Raw genomic sequence first — 8,424 nt, 5'->3', positions numbered from 1 at the left:
TGACAGGTGACAGCGATGGTGGGGCTGGATCCGAATTGAGACAGAAAAAGGGCGAAAAGCTCGACTTCCTTTAAACCAAGCGAGCTGCTCACCTGCTCCTGCACCGTGCCCAGAGATGCCACGCGTCGGCACGAGGGAGGTACCCGATCCTCGGATTTGTGCTGGCCAAGCAGTTCGTGACGGCGCACAGTGCAGAAGGCACGGCACAAAAGATGCTGTGCATGGGCCATGCTCCGGCCTGTGTGACCGCAGCCACCCGAAAGCAAACCACGGGGGAAAGGGACAGCCCTCGGCACCGGTCAAACAGCACCTTTGGCCGAGAGCGGCTCAGTGGCGGGATAAAAAGCTAAAAAGTGGGGTAAAATAGGGCAGAAGCTGCAATGTGGGGAAGAGCGGGGGTTTATGGGGTGGGTGGGGAAGGAGGGATGGAGGCAAACCCGAGCAGCTGTGTCAGGGAGGAGCTGGACACGCTTCCCAGGGTGCTCGCTGCTGCCCTCCGCTGCAACGCGCCGCCGATCCGGCCCGGAGGAGGAGGAGGAGGAGGAGGAAGAGGAGGAGAAGGAGAGGGAGGAGGAGGAGGCGGCAGCCACCGCAGCTCCCTGCCACCCGCAAAGGTGTCCCCATCTACACAGCAGGAGAAGCCGAAGGTCCCCGGCCTCACCCCTGCCTTCCCCCGTACGCGATGCTCCTCCGGGAGGAGACGCCCGGGAAGGGCCGTGCCCGCCATGACAAGTGTGTGGGGGGGGAAACCACACCGTTTCCCCCTTTGCAGAACAACGGCAACGCGCTCCCGGCCCGGCCCGCCCGGACGGGGTCTTACCGGCGGCGGTGGCAGCGGCGGAGATCAGCCCGGTCCGCCGGCGGCGGCGCGTCCCGGGAACAAGGTCGGTAGGGGGCGTGGCGTCTGAGATGACTCCGCCCCTCATGGCCACGCCCCCTCGCTGCGGCGCCGTCCCGCTCCCGCCCGCCCGTTAACCGGGCATTGGCCGCCGGGGGGACGGACGGACCGACCCGGCCTCCCCGCTACCGCCCTATGTAAACCCTACCCCGCCGCAGCAAGGGCAGCCCAAGGGTTTTCCCCACCTTAGAAAGCCTTTTTTTGGCCAAAATAAATACATATTTCAAAAATTTTATATTATTTAATTTTTTTTTTTTAATTTCTGCAGCACAGGGTGAAAATACAACACACAAGATGGCTCTAAAAACAACCAGGACAAGGGGTCAGCATTGTTTTTTGTTTGTTTTTTTTTTTAAATTAACCCCTAAACAGGGGCTCAACAAGGGTTTAAATTAATCCCTAACGCAGAGAGGAATTCAGTTTCCAGAAATCCAACTTATAAATTATTTTTCCCCTTCGAGTCCCCACGCCAGCTCCAGAGGGATGGCAGCGCTCTGGCTCTTCCCTGGCCGGCATCTGTGCATCCAGCTGGGCTATACAGGTGACAGAGGGGTGGGTCAGTGTCATTATCTCAAAGTTTCCTTGTATTTTTGGAGTGCTGGACTTAAAAACACCCCTATAACCCCCACCAGCACAGGAAGAGTCTACAGGATTCCTGGAGTTCACTCCATTTCTGGAGAGAACAGAATGGTGGCATTACAAAGGAAAAATTCGTTTTTCTCTGCCTGGATAACCAAAACCAAAAATATCACGTTCTATTGCCAATTTTATTTCTGCTAATTAGTGCTTAAAAGTAAAAAAAAAAAAAAAAAGCTCACTTCAAGCCATTCCCAGGTCCACCAGGAATGCAGCCAGACCTGGCGTGACTCTTCCCGGCCCGGGCGGACAGCAGGGATAGGACAGGTTTAAGCTGTAGGAAACAAACCGCAACGTGGCTAAGCTGGGCTTAATTTCTGGTTCTCTTCTCATTTGCACCCAGATCACTCCCCGGGCTTTGATGCAACTACTCCCATGGGGACAGTCCCCACGCCGTAGTCAAGGTGGAGCTTTTTTGGCAAGACCGAGTCACTCACCGCCAAAGCGCACATGCGGGTGGTGCCACTTCCCTCAGTCAGAGGGATGGTCCAAGGGCAAATCTGGACTGGGAAAGACACCCTTGTCTGCACCTTCCCCTTACTTTCTCCCCAGGACAGAGCAGGCGTGTCTGCGCCCTGGACTCCCCATGCAGCTGGGCCACAGACCTCGGGGACAGTTCGTGCTCCTGTCCCCGGCCCCGCAGGACCCCCGAAAAAGCCCCAGAGGCTAACTGGTTTTCTTCACGCTGGACATACTCTGCTCAGGCGGCAGGACCGTCTCGATCTGAAACGACACAAACTGGCCCTTCTTCAGCTTCTTCAGGGAGCTGGCAGCGTTGCTCCCAAACATGTTGTCTTCCACTTTGAAGGCAAGAGAGGGCAGGCCCCGACTTTTCCTTTTCACGCTCTTCCGCTCCCGCTTGTAGGCTGCGGTCATGTTGGTGATAACCTGTAAAGCAGATTGCTCGGGTTGGGCCTCAGGACACCACTTAAAAAAAAATAAAATCAACTCACATCTGTCTCCCGCGAGCTCGGGGAGTGAGCGTTGGCGCTGCAGCGTGCAGAGCTCAGCTTGGCGAGCTGAGGCCATGCAGGCAAGCGCCAGCACAGCTGGTTACACCCAGGGGCGAGGGAGGGACTAAGCAAGGCCTTTCCAGCCTTATTCTCACCAACCCCAAACTAGCAGGAGGCCTTACATTAAGAAATTGTGATTTCATGGCCGTGCTTAGAGAAGCCGCCGGTTCTCCATCAGTAGAGGGCAGAAGGGGATCTAGGCTGGAGTAGCACAGAGCCAAGGGAAGCTTTTATCACCTCCTGTTAATTACAGCCCCAATGCTGGCCCATCTGCAGGCGAGCGTCAGCGAAGTGGACAGCAGAAGTGCCCTTCCAGACAGGGCAGGATGGTTCGGTGTTACCCAGAGGGAGTGCTCGCTGCCCCGTGCCACGATGTGCATCTCCATTTCACAAAGGGGGAATCCGAGCTAGCGAGCTTGAGCTGCCGAAGGGACCAGCTGGGAATAGATCCCACATGTTCAGCTCCCAGGCTTCCTCCCTCCTGTCCCATTTTACTGCTGCTCTTCCCCGGCAGGAAGAATCACAGTCCCGGCGGGATCAGAGAGGACCACATAACCCTGTCTAATTGTAAGAAATGACTGAGCAAACAAAGCACTTGAGCCTTGTCTATTATTTTTTGGCACACAGATCGCCAAGCACTTTACAGGGGACACTGAGGTCATTTTTCAAGTCAGGAAATCAAGAAACATAGAGACAAATTGACTTGCCCAAGGTCACCCAGCACGTTAGAGATAGTCAGGAACTGAATGCTGGCCTTGCTCCCCAAACCCCCAGCTCTCTGCCCACTGGGCCATGAGTCTTCACGATAGCCCCAACCTCCCCAGTTTCTCCCCTCCCATTCTGGGGCAGGGTTACTTTTAACCTTCTTAATTACACGGTGTGTTCCTAAAGGCTTTTTGTCCCTGCCTAAGGATGGACTCCCTTGGCTGATCTGAGATGCAGATTACAAGGCGGAGTGCCGGGCAGGCTGGGACACAGCTCTAATTAGCCTTGATGGGGGTAAGCCAGTCCCTCGTATTTCATCACAGCTCTGAGCAGCAACACCACTGGCCTCCCTGTGGCACCAAATGGTGTCGGCGCAGAGGGTCCGGCTCTGCTCCTGCTGCCCTTGGCACGCATCGAGGTGCCACCGGCCACCTCTCCTCTCAGGCCAGGCCTGTGGAATCTCAGGCAGTGCTTAGCCAGTTTCTGCCTCGCTCCTTCCCAGCTGGACGTGCGGCTTCCCTGCCACGCTTGAGCCTACCGGCTACCTGCCATGCTCGGTGACCGGAGAGAGCCTGCAGGCAAAGGGCTCCTGTGAGATGGCACTTCTGGACAGGCAGGGCCAGGGGCTCTCTCTGAGCGCCTGAGCAGGCGCACACTGTGCCATGATCCTCGTATGGGCCAATCCCTTCTGTGCAGCTCTTACACAGCCTGGTGCAAGGGACGCTGTGGGGGCTTAGCTGCTTTCAAAGCACTGCAGGACTTACAATTTCTTTCACCGCGTTGTGCTGCTCCTGAACTGCGGCTGTGAATGGTGGGAGGCTGTCTGCCTTACCAGAGCTAGCCCCTTGCTCTTTAGAGTCCTTGGCAAAATCCACCTGCAAGGTACAGATATTTGGGTGTTAGTCTGTAACCGCACCAGTGGCCAACCTCCTACAAGACTCTCCTTTGTCGAGAAGTTACCTCGGATGACAGGCACACGTATCTGTTGAACATGAGGAAGAAGGGGGTGTACTTCGTGACAGAGTTGACTGAAGTGCGGAAATCGAAGAGCACGGGGTCGAGGTGGGCATCCCATTCGCCGGGCTTCTCATTCACCACGTTGCAAATGGAGGATTTGAGCACCTCGGCGCTGCGGTCATCCAGGCCTGCGCAGTCTGTGGGCTCTGCAGGAGTGAGGATCTGCGAGATGTTCCAGCGCTCGCATAAATGCCGGCTGACCTGCAAAGGTGGGGGTCATGCCCACAGAAGAACAAAGTAGGTTTGCACCCCAGCAGCTAGCAGCCTCCACAGCACGAGACGGCACTGTCCCCATGCCAGGAGATGCTGTTCAGCAGAAAAAGCTCCCCAGAAAAGTTAGAACCTAAGAAAACGTTTTGCAACAACTGTTCCTGTGCTTGAGGCTTTCCGCAGCACTGGGAAGCTGGGTTAATCCCAGGATAGGGCAGGAATCTCATAGCCATGATCTCACAGAACCTTTCCTTCTGAGCAGATAGGCTGCAGTTAGTCTGGAGGACTCGCACCACAGAACCACAACCTCAAATCCCTGACAGGGTGAAAACACTGGCAAATCATCTACTGCTGGCAACAGGGCTGGGGCAGGGAGAAGGGACCTTGCTTCAGCTTCCGCTCATTGCCCCCTCTACATGGCACACTGCTACTCTGCCTTCGGGACGGGCTGCCCAAAAAAACTGCTGAAGGTCATGCTGCTTTTCCCTGAACCACCCAGCACCTGACCTACCTCCTCACAGAAGTCCCAGCTCTGACTGGCATAAATGTTCTTGGACGCTCCAAACCTGAACAAGAAGAGGACACACAACTGGTTTTACTCCATCAGCTGCAGGGCAGAGTCAGAGGAGTTCAATCCTCATGGGAAATGGGATACAAAAGGGACAGAGACCCTCCAGTGGAGCTGGTGCTAAAGAGGCTGGCATGACCTCACCTCCCCAAGAGCAGAAAGAGGTCTGCTTGTTCCAGCTGTTCCAAAACAGCCAAGCCTGTTTGCTTTTGAATGACAAGGTAGCAGGAGAAACAAGCAAAATTTCTTGCTCTGAACCCAGTTCCCTACTGGCCACATGCATTTTCCACAAGGAAAATGTCACGTGGTGACATGCACCATGTGAGTGCAAAATAAATGCTTTCTAGGAAGGATGAGGGAATGGTTTTAAACCTTCTGCAGAGAACTGGGGCACCAGCTGTCTTGGCCTTGGGGCTACTCAGAGAACCACTTCTGCTGCTTTCTCCCCTCCCCTGATAACAAGAAGATAACAGGCTCTTCCCAAGTACTTTGTAAAAAGCAACTGAGAGGCACTGCATAGTCTCTCCTATAGAAGGGAGAGTTCCTGCTCTCATGGGGAACCATCTTGTGGACATTGAGTATTTTTGCAACACACATCCCAGTGCGCCCCATCTCACTGCAGAGGTGCAACATAACCAACAACAGAGGAGCCCACCTGTAAAAAATTGTAGCTAGGGCTTTAGCCACTGATAAGGGATCTTTCTTCTGCAGAGGTGCAGCCTCAACCCACTTAGTGAAGTAGTCGGTCACAAGCAGGACATGGGTATTGCTCTGGCTTGTCTCAGGAAAAGGTCCTGCATAAACAAGCATCAAGAAAAATCAATGTGATGCCGTAAGTTAAAAACCCAGCCCAGCAAAACAAGCACTGCAAAAACGACCACAACACTATTCTGCAATGTCATTTGGCCGGTACATTTCTGTGACCTTTGTCAGCAAAAATACACCCATCACAGCCTCATTTCTGGGAAGTAACGCACGCCCACAACTCCCATTGTGTGGAGAGGGAGTCGAGCCAGCCACACGGATCAGGTTGCACCTTGGTAGGCTGCTGTGGCCTCTGACACCTCCTCACCGCAGACGCAGGCAGCTTTCACTCACGTGTGTGCGGCAGTAAGTCTGCCACGCTTCCTGACAGCTGGTGTGGCAGCCTTGAAAAGCCCGTCTGTCAGCCACAAACACTCACCATGAATGTCTAATCCCAGCACTTCCCAGGGTGATTCCACTTTGACAGGCCTTGCTTTCCGCGATACATTTTTATTGTGCTCTGCGTTCTGGCAAGTTTCACACATTTTGATCTGGAAAGGGAAAAGACATATCAAAGGACTTCAAAATACGCTGACGAGATTCGGACTGGACAGGTTATGAAGGGATGAGAGGGACAGCACGTCTAAGCAGCTTCCTTCTATCCAATAAAAATAGCAGGATGCGAGAAAAAGAGGCCAAAACACAACAGGCTGACACATCTCACCTTTCACAAAACTTACCCGACAGCTTTCTCTGACACAATAACCAATTTTCTCAACATTGCCTATAGCTAAGATATTTCTCACCCTGCTTTGAGGAAAATATTTATTGTATTCTAAACTTCGACTGCTGGCTAGAAAAATCATCAGCCCCGGGATGCTGGAGGAGCAAGGGCTGCTCAGACCATGCAACGCAACCACACTTCTTCAAACCACGCTATTGCAGAGCCCTGCTGCAGGGAACTTTCAGCAATAAAACAAGTGAGGCAAAGCAGCCAAGGAGAGCTGGCGGAAACACTGAGCTCCTCCTGTTACAACAGTTTAGGGAACTGGGCAGCTCTGGTAGGAATCCAGACTGCTCAAAGCTAGACTCAGCAACGCTCGTCTGAAACAATCCCGCATTCCCACGCTGGCCAAAACTGCCCTGCACGAGGAGGCCTACCTGTGCAGGTTTCCTGACGCTCGGGGAAAAGACATCCTCCAATCTATCCAGCTGCCTCGGGATGTTCCAAGAGTTTCACCTGCAGAGTTACTTAGTGCGTGGCTTCAAAGCAACAGGCACTAGAAACAACATCATCCCTGTGTCAGGGTTCTTCTAGCTGCTCACTTGGGACTGCTGCCTGAATGTCCTGGGAAATACTGGTGTCATTGACATGGCCAATGCTCTCAACTTACCCAGTCCACAACATCCTTCACAATCCCCAGCCAGTAGTACCGGCTCTGAATCCGGTGCACTGTCTTTTTCTGGCCCAGATGGTTCCCAATTTCAGTGAAATGGCTTTCCAGAAAGACTTGCCGCCTCCGTTCAGGATCCACAATCACCTCACGCTTTTCCTCCTTCTTGGGTCCCACATAGTAGAGGCAGCCGCCTGCAGATGTGAGAGTTTTGTCTAAAATGACATGTGACGTTTTCACAGCCATTTTAGCTACCCAGTCCCAGTGAAATGGTCATTTTCTACAGTGGGACAAACAGGTGAGACACAACAAAGAGGGACTGTTGTCTTGGGAGCTTCTCTAATGCCTCTGGAGAAGCTGTTAAACTGGAATCATGCACAAATAAACCCAGGGACAGCTTTTCTGCACCCAGGGCCAAACAAAATCCTCTGCTATGACAAAACCGCACTGGACTCCAGAGGCCACCTGCGGTCTACCCTGCTGTGCCCCGGTGCTACCCCAGACTGCTGCAATCCCCACTCTGCGCCCCGAAAAGCACAGAGATGGCATGAGAGAGGTAGCGGGTATCAGCAACGCTGCGTCCCACGGCTCCCTCTCTGAAGAGGGCCGAGAAGCCACCCATCCTCCCCGTGCTGTGGGGAAGGTACATCTGTCCTTATATGTGTGGGGATGGCCTGCACGCCTGCCAGCGGGTCACTGTCCCCACACGGGGAAGCTTCTCCTCAGGGTAAGGTCTCTCCTCAGGGGGATGCCTCTCCTCAGGGGGAAGCCTCTCATGGTAAGGTCCCTCCTCAGAGGGAAGCTTCTCCTCAGGGTAAGGTCCCTCCTCAGGGGGAGGCCTCTCCTCAGGGGGAGGCCTCGGCCAAGGCAAGCGCTGCCGCTGTCCCCTCCCCCTCCCCCCCAACCCCCCGCCTTGGCAGGCCCCGTCCGTGCTGTCCCGCGGTGCCACCCGGGTCCCCACCGTCGACGACGAACTTCTGGGCGTAGCGCTTGAGGTTCTTCCTCTTGATGGAGCAGAAGCTGGGCGGGAAGCAGCCCTCGGCCAGCAGCCGGTAGATGTCCTCGAACTTGCTGCTGGGGCCGCACGACTCGGCCGCCACCACCACCTCCTCCTCGGCCACCTGCAGCGCCGAGTCCATGGCCAGCATGGGCCGGGCCGGGCCGGGCCGGGCGACCCCGGGGCCGCGATGCCCCCCGTCGGGCGCGTCCCCCGAGCGCGCGCACCGGCGGCGCGCGCCC

This window comes from Vanellus vanellus, assembly GCF_965231255.1.
Source record: "Vanellus vanellus genome assembly, chromosome: 16".
In the NCBI taxonomy this organism is placed as follows: domain Eukaryota; kingdom Metazoa; phylum Chordata; class Aves; order Charadriiformes; family Charadriidae; genus Vanellus; species Vanellus vanellus.
This window is presented reverse-complemented; position numbering follows the sequence as displayed.